The sequence below is a fragment of the Orcinus orca genome, chromosome 13 (genome assembly GCF_937001465.1).
Source record: "Orcinus orca chromosome 13, mOrcOrc1.1, whole genome shotgun sequence".
NCBI lineage: Eukaryota > Metazoa > Chordata > Mammalia > Artiodactyla > Delphinidae > Orcinus > Orcinus orca.
Window position 1 is genome coordinate 52122233 of NC_064571.1, and position 15770 is coordinate 52138002.

General features: G+C 43.1%; 1 long non-coding RNA gene across 1 annotated transcript; it reads right to left on the reverse strand.

Annotated features, from left to right (window-relative positions):
• Nucleotides 1-2367: 2367 nt before the first annotated feature.
• Nucleotides 2368-11687, reverse strand: LOC125960806 (uncharacterized). Its single transcript, XR_007470828.1, has 2 exons — nucleotides 6262-11687; nucleotides 2368-2436 (listed from the first exon to the last, which is right to left on the reverse strand). It is a non-coding gene; the product is annotated as an uncharacterized LOC125960806 (long non-coding RNA).
• Nucleotides 11688-15770: the final 4083 nt, after the last annotated feature.

The following is a 15770-nucleotide window of genomic DNA, read 5'->3' on the forward strand; positions in this document are numbered from 1 at the left end:
AGAAACCCAGGAGTTAGAGGGAGAAGTTAAGCAACACTACAGAGGAGCTGATGGACATATGCAGAGTGTAGGACTATTGGAACATAAGAAAAGGAAGAGCAGGGGTGCTTCTGAGAAGAGACTTGGGGTTTTCTTACAAAGTTAAACATACACATTCGCTGTGACTAGTTATTTCACTCCAGGGTATTTACCCAAGAGAAATGAAAACATACGTCCACAAAAAGAGTTATACAAAAGTATTCACAGCAGCCTTTTTCTTAGTAGCCCAAATTGGAAACAATTTAGATGTCTAGCAACAGGAGTGTGCCTAAGCAAATTGTGGTACGCGCATGTTATGGACTGCAACTTACGATAAAGGGAACATGCAACAACGTGGATGAACTTCAAAAACATTATGCTGAGTGCAAGAAGCTGTACACAAAAAAAGTACATACTGTACATTTCCATCTTATATGAAATTCGGGAACAGGCAGAGCTTATTCACAATGAAAGAAATCAGAGCAGTGGTTGGGGGTGAGGGAAGAGTTTACTGTGAAGGCACAGGAGGAAACTTTCTGAGGTGATAGAACTGTTCTCTTTCTTACAAGGTCCTACTGTATAGCACAGGGAACTAGATTCAATGTCTTATAATAACCTATAATGGAAAAGAATCCAAAAAAGAATAGATATGTGTACATGTGTATAACTGAATCACTTTGCTGTACACTTGAAGCAACATTGTAAATCAACTATACTTCAATTTAAAAAACTATCTTGATAAGGATATGGGTTACCAGGTATATACATTTATCAAAACTCACCGAACTGTATGCTTAATACCTGTGCGTTTCACTATATATAAGGATAAGTCAATTAAGAGGGAAGGAGGCAGGAGGAGAGAGAGAGAAAGCAAACAACTGCAAAACAAGTTTTATATTCAAGGAAACTTGAATGTAGACTGCTTGTATGGGCATTTAGACGACTCCAAGGGATTTTTAGGTGTAATTATTGTGTATGGTTAGGTAAGAAAATGCCCAGTTTTTAGAAACGCATACTTCAGTATTCAGGATAAAGTGACATGATGTCTGGATTATAATATTTAAGGGGAAAAAAAGGCAACTGAAAAATGAATGGGATACATAAAGCAAGAGTGACAAAATCTTGATAATTCCAGAACCTGTGTGGTGAGTATACGGAAATATTGTTCTCTTCTCCCTATTTTTGTGTATATTTGAAAAATTTCATAATAAAAAAATTGAACTGTCCTAGGTGAACAAAGACAGAATATAATACCCACAGTGTAAAAGCAGAAAATATATGGAAACTCTCAAAGTTATGTTTTCTTTCATTATCAGACCAAGGATCAATTTTCCCCTTTTTTCTGCCTTGGCGGGATTTTTCACTGTTGATTAAAATTCACACATTCCAAGATCATAGTTACGAATGGATTATAATAATCACTTTTATTTCATATTTTCATCAACAGTTATTGAGAAATAACCATTAATACGCCCCGCTGAGAATGTTCCAAAAGCATCCCCTAACGCCCGATTACTCTCCCCAGAGAAGGCGTCACTGGCTCCGCAGTGGTTCTTTCTGCCTGGTATAATCTCTTGTTGCCAGCAGGGGACGCGCACTCACCAAATTTGTTTAGGAAAGATAAAAATCAGACGACAGTCCGACTGGCTGATTATGAGTCTTTCGGTGCGCCTATGACCAGTGTTTGTAATTGTTTAGGCACGTCCCTAGTGACCTCATCCCACTACACCTGAGTCTTTTTGGGGAAACAATTAGCCTGTTTGAACAGAACTGGCAAGGCAAATTAGTAACTGGAAAATTAGTCATTTTACAGGATGCGATGGGACGTCCTGTATGCCCTTGCGGCTTAGAGTTAGGGTGTGGACCCTTCTTCTTCACCTGGCGGCTGGGAAAGGAGACAAGTCACGCCTCTCCGCAGGGCGCAGCCCTTCCTTTGTCCTGGGTAGGCTGGGCGGGCAGAGCAGGAAGGAAGCGGGCCTTGGTGGACAGGGCTTCCCTGGGACAGATGAGGGGTCCCTCTGGCTCGCAGCCTCCTGAGCCATGAGAGGCGGCCTTCGGAAGACGCCGAAGAGGACGTGCCATCGGCTCTGCCAACCCTGGGAGGGGATTCCCCAGCACATCCTGGGCCCTCTTCCGGGCCAAATTCCTGCTCCGTGAGCAAGGCCGCAGAAGACACGGGGCTTGAGGCAGAGGATGAGAAAAGGAGGGCTCGCTGTCTCTCAGCTGCAGGCTTTCCCAGCAGAGCCATCACCAGAGGGGGCCCCGGGTGAGAATAGGACTCCACCAGAGAACTACATTCTGGCCACCATTCATTTACACCTTCATGCGTTCATTGAACAGGTACCAGTTGGGGGGGAGGGCGGTGCCAGGCCCTGGGATAGGTGGTGGAAGCACCTTCAAGAGCCCACAAACAGCCATCTGTCGGGGGAGGCAGATCATAACATCATACTGATACAGCAAAAGCACTTCAGCAGCTACAGGTACAAAGAGGCACTGCGCTAACACAGAGGAAAAGAATCTGGACCTTTTGTGAATGGAAATGAGGAAAGTACCGAGGTTAGGGAGGGTTTACAGAGGAGGTGCGCATTTGGAGATTCAGTTGGCATGTCAGCCAATAAACGCTTACCGAGTGCCCTGTGTGTTGGGCACAGTTCCAGGCACCGGGACGCATTAAGAAAGAAACAGTCCCAAATCCCTACCCTCTGTGGAGGTGGTGCTGTGGTGGGGGACACAGAGCATGAATAATAAATACAGCCAATACCTACAGGCTAGAACGCTTTCAGGACAGCTGGGGAGGGAGTAGAGTTTATGGTGAGGTGGTCAGGTGAGCCTCACTGAGAAGGTGAGACTTGAGCAAGGACTTCTAGGAAGAGCAGGAATAAGCAGACCCCCTGGGTGCAGGTATCTAGAGGGAGTGTTCCAGGCACAGGGAGCAGGCAGGGCTGGTCCCCGAAGTGAGAATGTGCTGGTGCATTCGAGGAAAGGCAGGAGGCCCATGTGGCTGGAACAAAGGGGAGGGAATTGGAGAAGCAGTCATTTACAGGTGGTCTTGCAGGCAGTTGTAACAACTCTGGCTTTTACTCTGAGAGAAGTGGGTCACCTTTGGAGCAGTGGTGTGCTGGTAAATAGTCTCCAAAAAAAGAAGCCCTGTTTTTTTAGCGTCTGCCTATTTCTGTGGTGTAAATACTCCCACCACAGCTTATTCTAAGCTACCAACGTGACACCACTGACACAGTAGGGGAGACGTGTGGGCGTGGTGTCTCACCAGCTGGGACGAGCTCCTCCAGCCCACCATTGCTTTGGAGGGTTTTGAGCAGAGGTGCAACGTGATCTGACTGGCGTCTTAAGAAGGCCACTCTGGCTGCTGTGTTGAGAGCACCCATGGGTGGGGGGGGAGGGCAAGGGCCAAAGCAGGGGCCACTTTGGAAGCTAGTGCCGAGATCAAGGTGAGAGAGGATTGTCTCGGAGGTCAGCAGCAGCGGAGACAGTGAGTCCTAGACAGATTCTTCTGGGTGTATTCTGAAGGAGGTATATTGAAATCCACCTGGTTTCTTGGCAGACGGGATGTGGGGTGTGAGAGAAAGACAGCGATACAGGATGGCCCTGCGGTTTAACGGAAGGCTTGGAGGGGAATGAGCAGAAAGGCATTCCAGGCACAGGGAACAGCATGTGAGAGCCATGTTGTAAGCACACATTGTATTTGGGAAAAAGAAACAAGGAGGGAGTGTGGCTAGTGAGCCCGTTACATGGGCAGAGGCTGCAGACGGGGCTAGAGAAGAGAGTGCACCCCAGAGAGAGCCAGGGCTCTGGCTGTAGCCAGGGGACAGCCACTAACAGGGTTTTAGCAGAGAAATATGTGCTTAAGTTCATAAGAAGAAGAAATAACTGGAGAAGCTGGAGGCAGTGAGACCAGTTAGGAAACTGCAGCATCGAACGTTCCAGGAGAGGGAGCGGGAATCTCACCCAGACAGTGGTGATGAGGCTGGAGAGAAGAGAAAGAGAAGGAAGAGTCTGATGGCCTGGCACTGGTTCCAAGGCCAACCTTGCACATGGACCACGGAGCACAGTGGGCACTCCGTACCTGTTTGTTCAATAAATTAACTAATCAGCTGATTGATGTGAGTCTTGTCTTTATAAACTTCCTCCCATCCCTGCACTTACCTCCCAAATGAAAATGTCTTTTCCAGTGGACAAATAAATTTATTATATTAGAAATATAGTTTAAATGCACATGCCCCTGTGAGGGAGCTGGAAAGTTCTCACTGTCAATCCAGTGGGTGGCTGCATGGGGGTTCCTCAGGCTGTACAAAGCAGGCGTGCACACTCACTGGATGTGTGTACATGCATATTGGCTGGCCATGATTCACTCTACCACGTAAATGACAGAACACAGAGCCCTTCCTTAGACTGAGCCCTCGTTTCCAGGAAGGAAAAGAAGCCAGGAGTATTGGGTGAGGACAGAAGGTAGAGAGGGGAGAAGGAAGGTGTAGACAGAGCATAAGAGACTATAACATTTGCCCGTTTGTTTGCTGTTGAAAATTCACGTGGCCAGGTTTATCTGTAAATCCACATCTTTCACCTGATGTCACACTTTAGTTAAGGTGGTATGATGGGAGGAGAAAGGACAGGTCAGTACTTGGTGGCTGACACAACACCACAAGACACACAGGGCCCAAATTTGCCCCTTAGCAAGGCTGTGTGGGACCATCCCAAGACATCATTTTTTATAGCACTGTAAATCTCCATCATCAGGCCCCTGGTCCATCTATCAGGGAGGAAGCTGACTTTTTCCGTCCTTCAAATCTCTTCCCACCCCACAAATAGCTTCTCTTCTCCTCCATGCCCAGGACGCACATGTGTCTCTCCCACAAGGCCCTTCTGCCCAGCACGTGCAGCCACAGACCCATAGACTGTTCCAGACAGATTATGAAGCCCAAACCCCACCTACTCCACAGAACCACTTATTACTTCCTCAAGTGCAGTCGTGGATTGTTTTTCATTCTCATAGGGTTTGTTTTCTCAGTTAGCCTGCAAGTGTGAGTTCAGAGGCTGACCTAGCCGGGGCTGGACTCCCACAGGCTCTCAAGGATATTTACTCTTCTCAGATAATGACCCACACCCCAAAAAGGAAACGATAGATGGCCACCTTTCGTGCTCAGACTGTGAGGGGTGTATCCATTCAACTCCACCAGATTTGGATTCTCTCTAAAAGGACAAGAAGAGCTTGTGTGTGTGTGTGTGTGTGTGTGTGTGTGTGCACGCACGCGTGCATGCGCACATGTGCCTGATTGTAGGTGTGTGTCCATTTTTGAGAGTATAAACGTATTAATAACTATCATTTATTAGATGCCCACGGGCACCAAGAACTTAATATTCTCATTGAATCCTCGCAACAGCCCAGTGAGGAAAATGTTATTATGGAATCTGTAATTAATAAATCCATTACAAGCTAGTCGTGGGAATGACATGAGACTTTCTGATTTATTTTCTCTTTGGAGATGTTTGATGATTTTTACAGCTAGGTCAATTTTTTTCCACTTTATCACTTTTATGGGATTACACTGTCTATAATTCAGACTGTTATGCATAATAACCAAGTTTAATAAGAAAAATAAAAATGCATTTCTGCATTTAAACCTTTTTAACAAATGGTAGTATTACTCGTGAACACTTCTAAGTCAGATGATTTTACTAAGAGAAAATACTTAACTGTTAGATCATGAAAAATAAATCTTGAGCAAAAAGCAAAATAATAATAATGTCTGTTACAAACGGGTATTCGGTGTGCTTTGGTAACTTGTTCTAATTGTTTCCTTAAGAACACAAGTTACTAAGTGCCTCAGTTGCTACACTGATACTCAGAGGAGTAAAGAGACTTGCTCAGGGTCACACAAGCTCAGTCTCTGGACGCCCTTCATCTACCTCTTGCTGGACAGAGAAAGTCATGCAAGAAATACAGGCATCCCTGCTCTCCATGTGGGCACGAGCTGGGGCCTGGGATCCTTGCAGTTCAGGTTGGAAATCCCCAGGAAACAATCATCGTAAACCAACCCTAGGCCAAGAGCAAAAGAGGGTGCTACTCCAGAGCTCACACTGGGGACATTACTGACTGATCCTCACTTACTTTCTGGACCTGAACACATTTCAAAACAAAGGGTTTTCTAAGAATGAAGATTCTAAAACGTAGTGGGAAAAGAGCCCCGGACAGTCACAGGGTGGTCATCAGGCAAACACATCACTCACCACGTCCTCAAAAACGATGACACCTTCTCCAGTGTTTGGTTTCTGTTGTCCTGGCAACATGCCATCTCTGAACAGTCCTTCTCCCAGGCACCTCTGAAAGAAGACGGCCAAAGGGCTGGAGCAGGAGATTTGATCAAGATATAGCCCAACCTGAAGTGCAAGTTAGTCGAGATTTATCTGTGGTAAGGGTAAAGATTTTTCACTGCCCTGCAAATATTGTTTATATGTGTTTGTTTTACACCCCTCTCACTCCTATGGGCATTCAGGGAAGCAGGCACAGCCCCTGGCATAGTTCTACCCACAGAGGAGGCAATCAAGCCACATCTGTGATTGGATGGAATGAAGTGACATGATTTTTAAGGAGGTCATAACATTTTCTTTCCCCTCAATTGTTTTACAGACGAGGAAACAGACACAGAAAGGTTAAATTACTTGCCCAAAGTCACAAAGCAGCTTAATTACTGAGCCCAGTCCCAGAGTTCCTGACCATCATCTGGTCCAGGGAGATCCCACTGGCCTGCAGTTTGCACAGGTTCTCTGTCCCCTTGCTTTGCCTGGGCCAGGCTCCACAGGAGACACTGCTGCTTTGTATCTCCCTCCTTGGCACAAGATGAAATCAGGTGGTCCCCATTCTTCCTGTTCCACTCGGCCAAGTTTATCCGAACACATTTCCTGTGCACAAAGCCAGCTCACCAATTATCTGCTCCAATTAAGGCGTGTGAGATGTGGTTAATTCAGTCACTCCAGAGGGGTGACCAGGGCGAACCGTGGGCTGGCCGTGCAGGCTGCAAGTCCCCTCTGGCCATGCTCCTTCCCCTGGCACTCTCCCTACCCCCAGATGACCTCTGTGGTTTCTTCAACTCCCCATCCCTTCCTTTCCGAGTCCCTGGAGTTCCAGAACTGTGCCTTGCCCTGGCTCCCCCTCTATCAATAGATAGTTCTGTCCTAATTCTGTGTCCTCTGATAAACTAATGTGTATAGAGTTGTCATGGTAGGTCACAGATTAATATTGATACTTAACTCTCAGAAACAATTAACTCTCAAATGACATTGCACATATGGCATCTTCTGTATTTATGCCCAAAGCCAGGCTTGCTACTGATGAATGTAAAAATCATGCCTGTTTTGCTCTGACATATAAACCCCACTCAGCTCTCTATTGCCAGTCCTTTCTGCCTCTTAGCATGAAAGCGAAGAAGGCCGACAAAGGCTGAATGTGTAATAGTCTGATCAATTGGGACAACAGGCACAATGTCAAAACGAATGCATTTCTCCTTCTTTTATGAAACAAATGTTATGACCCTGAGATGCAATGTATAGATAATATAACCTACCCATATATACCTTCTCAAAAATAAGATCAGCATACTGCCTTGACTGGAAAGATTCAGAGGAGAAATAAAAGGGAGGTCATTTGTAATAAAGTAATATGTATTTCAATATGGAAAAGCTTGGGCCCAACTACCTTAGAAGATAAGATGAAGGAGACAAATGTAATTATTCATACATTCACCATGAACGGGACAGCTATAAACGTAGATCAATACAGTTGTGTCATGCTGCATATAATTAGTGCTGTGAACAAATCCTAGTAAAGGTCCAAAAAACAAAGTACAAGATTTCTTTGTTTCACATGGCAGTTGCATTCCTGGAAAATTAAGTGTGTCTGAAACCATGCAAATTATACATTTTATTTATACGTAAAATATAGTTATGTTTGAGGCACAGGTAATTATAAACATTGTTGTTGTCATTTTAATTCTGCATGAACATCTATGACAGAACATCCCAGGCTCTTATCTACTAAATACAAGTAGTGTCATTTATTGTGACAGCAAAAAAGTACAACCACCCCCCCCAAAAAATTTCCAAATGCCTACTGTGCCCTTCATCCCATAGAAAGTCATCCCCATAGCAATTACAGTTAGCCTCTACTAACAGAGTCAAGTGACAGTAGTTAAACAAGATAGGGGTTTGTTTTTCTCTCAGGTAAAATAAATCTGGAAGCAGGCAGGCTTGGGCTGGTTTTTCCAAATCTCCTATCCTTTCTGCTCTAACATGCCTAGTACTGATTTCCATCCTTAAGTTCATGGTCACAAGATGGCTGCTGGAGCTCCAGCTACTGTATCTGTGACCTAGGTAACAAGAAGAGAGAAGGGAGGAAGTCATGAAGAACAAAACCACATAGTAGATGAATAGGGCTCCTTTAGGAGTGTTCCTGGAAGTCTCACCCAACAACTCCCTTTATATCTCATTGGCTACCCCTGTCCTCAAAGCAGGCCTAGAAATGTAATTTTTTTAATTAGGTACTTTGCTATCTCTAATAATAATGGGTTCCATAGTGAAGAAGCAGGAGTGAATGGACACTGGGTAGGCATCCAGTCATCTCCACCATATAGCTTCACCCACTGACAACGTCCAGAGAACGTGCCAAAGCCCCGAACGCAGATTCAACACACAAGTGCTAAGGGAGGTATGCAATCTTTTGGGTTGCTTGGCTCAGGGTCTCAAGCTTATGTGGGCTTCAATATTTGTCTGCTATTCCACATAAAGGAGCAGAGTGAAACTTCATCACAGTCATCTAGTCTAACTAGATCCTGTTACTGAACAAATCTGGGTCAGAAGACTGATCTGAGAAGGGGCTCAAAACTCAGTATCTGCCTGAGCTTCTAGTGTGAGAACTCAAGATGACAGCGGTTGAGCTTCTCACATTTGGCATTAGCCATTCAAATGTGTGTACACGTGTATGTTTTCCAGACTTTGTGCCAGCCCCTCTAGAATTTTCCTAGGGGGAGTTCTGTTCAGTTTTACAAACATGCATTGCATCTACTGCATTTTTCCTGTTGTGTGCCAGGGATGCAAGATGAAATAAACAAAGGCCGTTCCCTGGAAAGCTTACATTCTGGGCATGGGGGCTGGAAGGCAGGGAAAGAAGGGAAGGGAGGGGGTAGCAGAGAGAGGCCACCACATGCTGAAGTGGTCAATGCTGTGGAATAGCACGTACTGGGCATCATGTGTCCGCAACAGCCAGAACAGTGCCATTCCTCGTGGGTGCTCAGTAAACAGTTAGTTGTATTCTTGACTTATAATTCTTCTCTGTGATGCCTGGAGAGGAATCTATTCTCTTCCAGGCTGAGGCTTCCTGGGCTGTGGAGTTACTCACCGCGGCTGAATTGCTTTGTTTTCCCTTCCATTTCATTCAGTCAACTATGTCCTAGAAAAAGTTCCCGAAATGTGTTTTAATTTTCAACCTTGCAGAAAGCCTTCTTGGTTGAAGCCATGCCAAAACTCTTGGAACTGGGAAATATCAGAGCTATACAAAGAAAATAAAAATAATCTCTGTACTTCGAAATTCCTAATTCTTCCATAGTCTCCCTCCAGAGGGCAATTTGGCAATTTTCGAAGTTTTAATAAAACATTCATACCCTTTAACAGCAATTCCTCTTCTAAGAACTTATACCAAGAAAATAATGAAGGAGGTACACGAAGATCCAAAAATATGGACATTTGTTAGAGTTTGGTTTATCATCATGAAAGATTGGAAACCACCTAGATGCAGTTGTTTCCAATGTTTTCTAACCAATAACAGGAGATCAATGAATAAATATAGTACATTCCATACAACAACACATTAGAGCCACTTGAAATGATTCATTTAGCAATTGATTACCTGCTATGTGCTAGGCACTGTTGTAAATAGGATACGTTAGTGAATAAAACAGACATTGTGGATCTCATTCTGGTTATGTGCCATAATTGTACTTATTAACATGAAAATATATTTAGGATATATTGTTAAATTAAAAAGGCAGGTTAGAATGTTAGTATTCTTATTAAGAAAAATAATAGCTAACACTTATATGGTATTTATTATGTGCCAAGCATTATGCTATTACATGCCAAACATCAAACATTTAATTTACATAAGAACCCAGTATGATCCAATACTTGTTTAAAAATATTTCTTATACTTGTTACTATTTTGTTGATTAAGATGGGCACAAGTGTGATAACAAAGCAACTGTTTTCCTTCTCCCACATTTACTTCAAACCTACTTTCTGGATTTGTCCTTTTCCTGTGCCTGGATGAAGTCTCAGGCAGGTCTCAAAGCTTTTATGATCCCTTTCAGTCAGTTGGACGGTCTTAATTCGATAATTCAGTCCAATCTGAACTTTTCCACTTAAAGGGAATCTTCTCCTCCAGGCCAACCTGTTGCGAACTTGGACTCCTGGAAAGCTTAGTAGTGCTGTCTTCCCTCTCATAGCGCCTCATCTTCCCTTCAGCTCCAACCCCATCCAAGGCAGGGCCCTTGGGATGGCAGCGGGGGAAGGGCAGTCTTCCCTGGCAGGCTCAGCCAGATCCTTCATTGGCTTCTGCGAGTGTGGTAGATGCACCTTGCAGCCTCTTTCTCTGGTACATGCCTTTGCAGGTTGCTCCCAAAATTCACTGTTTAAGGACACTGTCTCTCTTCCAGGTGGAAGCTTCCAGTTCTCCCCTCCACCCATGGGGTTTCCAGCCATCTCCCTTACACTAACCCTATCCTTTGGGCCCTTTGCCCTCCCACTCAGGTATCCTCTTAAGTGGTCCCCTTTTATTATTTTTTTCAATTTTGGCCGCGACCCACAGCATGCGGGACCTTATTTCCCCCACCAGGGATCGAACCTGCGTCCCCAGCAGTGGAAGCTTGGAGTCTTAACCACTGGACCGCCAGGGAAGTCCCTGTGGTCCCTTTTTTAAATAACTCAGGCTAGATCCCTCCTCGGATCCACATGGCCCTGGCGAAGCTCACACATCTTGGCCTGCCACCATGGCAGTGCAGCCCTTCTCTCTCCTTGCTATCGGGTAGGCTTAGGTCCAGCCAGTCTCTCATCTGCGGGCTTTTCTTGATAAAAGGCAGACACCAGTTCCCAAGCTCCAGAAGGACGTGTCTAGCTCTCTGAGTGGGTCTTGGAAGCCCCTCTCGCTTGGCTTCGGATGAGGGGATGTACTTCTCTCCTCCCTGGGAGGTGGAGTGGGACCCAGCCCACCAACAAGGCCCTCCATGACATTTTCTCTCACTACTCTTCAACCCCTACTTTTTAGGCTGGTGGGGTGATGGCTCAATTCTGGCAGAACCTGTTTCATAATCTCTCGGTCTACCCTTGCCTAGGCATCACAGCAACTTAATTTGAATATTTAGGACATGGGATTCTTGGGTACCTATTGTATTGTTATCCACCTGTAGGGCTTCAGCCAAAAGTAAGCAGAAAGAGTCCCTTTTTAACATCCTGTTATGTACATATATAGCACATATTTGAATGTTTACTTCAAAATGCTATCAATTCTCTTCGGATCATGGAGTTATTTTCCTCTTTTTTGTTTATCTGTACTTTATCTATACCTACTTTGAACGTTGGAAGAAAAATGATTTTTTTCAAAAATTTTATTGGAGTATAGTTGATTTACAACGTTGTATTAATTTCTTCTGTATGGCAAAGTGACTCAGTTTTACATATACATATTCTTTTTCATTTTTTTTTTTTAAATTATTTATTTATTTAATTTATTTTTGGCTGTGTTGGGTCTTTGTTGCTGTGCTCAGGCTTTCTCTAGTTGTGGCGAGCGGGGGCTACTCTTCATTGCGGTGTGCAGACTTCTCATTGTGGTGACTTCTCTTTGTTGCAGAGCACGGGCTTCAGTAGTTGTGGCGCACGGGCTCAGTAGTTGTGGCTCGCAGGCTCTAGAGTGCAGGCTCAGTAGTTGTGGCGCATGGGCTTAGTTGCTCTGCAGCATGTGGGATCTTCCCAGACCAGGGCTCAAACCCGTGTCCCCTGCATTGGCAGGCAGATTCTTAACCACTGTGCCACCAGGGAAGCCCTTCATATTTTTTTCCATTGTGGCTTGTCACAGGATATTTAATATAGTTCCCTGTGTTGTACAGTAGGACCTTGTTGTTTATCCATCCCATATGTAACAGTTTGCCTCTGCTAACCCCAAACTCCCACTCCTTCCCTTCTCTACCCCCTCTCTCCCTTGGTAACCACAGTCTGGTCTCTATGTCTGTGAGTCTCTTTATATTTTGTAGATATGTTGATTTGTATTGTATTTTATTTTATTTTTTTAATTTTTTAATTTTTTAATTTTTTAATTTTTATTTTTTTGGTGGTACACGGCCCTCTCGCTGCCGCGGCCTCTCCCGTCGCAGAGCACAGGCTCTGGACGCGCAGGCCCAGCAGCCATGGCTCACGGGCCCAGCCGCTCCGCGGCATGTGGGATCTTCCCGGACCGGGGCACGAACCCGCGTCCCCTGCATTGTCAGGCAGACTCCCAACCACTGGGAGTCTGCCACCAGGGAAGCCCTGTATTGTATTTTAGATTCCACATATAAGTGATATCATATGGTATTTGTCTTTCTCTGACTTCACTTACTATGATAATCTCTAGGTCCATCCATGTTGCTGCAAATGGCATTATTTCATTCTTTTTGATGCTGAGTAATATTCCATTGTATATATATACCACATCTAGAAGAAAAATGATTCTTAAAAGGAAAATATTTTTCCACATGTAAAAAAAACAGAATCTGGACACAGACGTTACACCCTTCACAAAAAGGGTCACAGACCTAAATGTAAAGTACAAAACTGTTAACTCCTAGAAAATAACAGGAGAAAATCTAGATGACCTTGGGTGTGGTGATGACTTTTTAGATACAATACCAAAGGCATGATCCATGAAATAATTGATAAACTGGACTTTCTTAAAATTAAATCTTTCTGCCCGGCAAAAGACAAGGGTGAGAGAATGAGAAGACAAGCCATAGACGGGGAGAAAATATTTGCAAAAGACACATCTGATAAAAGACAGTTATCCAAAATATGTAAAGAACTCTTCAAACTCAACAATAAGAAAACAAACAACCCAATTTAAAAATGGGCCAAAGACTTTAACAGATACTGCACCAAAGAAGATATACAGATGATAAAAAGAATATGAAAAGATGCTCCACATCATATATCATCAGGAAAATGTAAGTTAAAACAAAGATGTACCACTACACTCCTATTAGCATGGACAAAATCCAGAACACTGACAATACCAAATGCTAGTGAGGATACTGAGCTACAGAAACACTCAGTCATTGCTACTGGAAATGTAAAGTGGTACAGCAACTTCAGAAGACAGTTGGCAGCTTCTTACAAAACTAAATGTACTCTTGCCATACAATCCAGCAGTTGAGCTCCTTGATATTTACCCAAAGGAGCTGAAAACTTACGTCCACAAAAAACTTCACGCAGATGTTTATAGCAGCTTTATTCATAATTGCCAAAATTTAGAAGCAACCAAGATGTCCTTCAATAGGTAAATGGGTAAATAAACTGTGATACATCTAGACAGTGGCATATTATTCAGCGCTAAAAAGAAAGGAGTTCTCAACCTATGAAAAGACATGGAGGAAGTTTAAATGCATACTGCAAAGTGAAAGAAGCCAATCTGAAAAGGCTATGATTCCAACCATAATACATTCTGGAAAAGGCAAAACTATGGAGACAGTAAAAAGATTGGTGGTTGGCAGGGTTTGGTGTTGGAGAAAGGCATTGATAGGCAGAGTGCAGAGGATTTTAAGGGCAGTGAAGAAACTCTCTATGATTCTATAATTATGGAGATATGCCATTATAAATTTGTCCAAACCCATAGAACGTACAACACCAGAAGTAAACCCCAAGGTAAACCATGGACTTTGGGTGATTATGATGTGTCAATGTAAGTTCATCAACTGTAACAAACATACCACTCTGGAGGATGTTGATAATGGGGGAGGCTATGCATATGCCAGGGCAGGAGGTATGGGAAATCACTGTCACTTCCTCTCAATTTTGCAGTGAACCTAAAACTGCTCTAAAAACATAGTTTTTAAAAAGGGAAAATATTCTTCCTGAAAAAAATATGTACACACATTTATTTTCTATTTTCTTCTTGAATCAGTTTTGGTTTTGGGTCTTCCTAGGAATGCATCCATTTCATCTAAGTTATCTAATTTACAGACATGCTGTTGCTCAAGTGTTTCTTTATAATTCCTTTAATTTCTGTAAGATTGGTAGCAATGTCCTATTTTATTCCTGATATGAGTAATTTGTGTCTTCTCTCTCTATATATATTTTTTTCTTGGTCAGTCGAGCTAAAATTTGTCTGTTTTCTTGATCTTTTCAAAGAACCAACTTTTTGTTTCATTACTTTTCTTTATTGGTTTTCTATTTTATTTATTTCCATTTTAATCTTTATTATTTCTTCTGATTCATTTGGATTTAGTTTTCTCTTCTTTTTCTAGTTTCTTAAGGGAGAAGATTAGGTTATTGATTTGACACCTTTCTTCATTTCTAAAATAGGCATTTAGCTATAAATTTTTCTCTTAGTACTGCTGTAGCTGCATCCCATAAGTTTTGGTACATTGAATTTTTGTTTTATGTATTTATTTTCCTACTTTTCTTATAAATTTCACTTTTAAGAGTGTTTAGTTGATCAGACTCAAATTAATGAAACTGGAGGCTATTCTATATTCAATCCACCCTGTAATGCCCTTTAGACAGTGTTCTACCCGGTCATGATATTTTGGCTGTTCAGTCTCCCCTTGGGATTGATTTGAACAGTGAATGCTGTTTTACATATCCATTTGCTGCTTTAAATTGCTCTCAGGGCTTCAAAGGCCCTTCTGTTCACTGGTTCACATGGCTATAGCCAGCTACTTCTTCAAAACTTAAAATACAGGCAAATCTCCCCTATAACAAGAGCTTTAAAAACTTATTCTTTTATTTTACCCTTTTATTCTTTCAACAAAAATTTATAGAGCACCTGTCATAAGCCAAATATTGAACCAATCCCTAGAGACACAAAAGTCTTAAGACAGTTTTGGGGGCTTCCCTGGTGGTGCAGTGGTTAAGAATCTGCCTGCCAATGCAAGGGACATGGGTTCGAGCCCTGGTCCAGGAAGATCTCACATGTCGCGGAGCAACTAAGCCCGTGTGCCACAACTACTGAGCCTGAGCTCTAAAGCCCGCAAGCCACAACTATGAGCCCATGTGCCATAACTACTGAAGCCTGTGCCTAAAGCCCGTGCTCTGCAACAAGAGAAGCCAGGACAATGAGAAGCCTGCGCACTGCAACAAAGAGTAGTCCCCATTCACCGCAACTAGAGAAAGCCCGCGCACAGCAATGAAGACCCAACACAGCCAAAAATAAATACATAAATAAATAAATAAATTTATATATATATATAAAAAGACGGTTTTGGGTTTGTGGCCCTGATGAACCTGTTTACTTCCGAACAAGATCTGACTTTATTTTTTAAACCTCAGTATAGTCCTCAAATATATGAGCACCAACATGTTGAAGACATATTTTTTTTTTTTGAGGACAGATTTAACAATACTAGATAAGGCATATAACAAGTCAGTGGAAATGATCTTTGCCCCCTACATGTTTGCGAGCTAAATTAACTTCACATTGACTTAATTATAGGGAAATCTGGTCA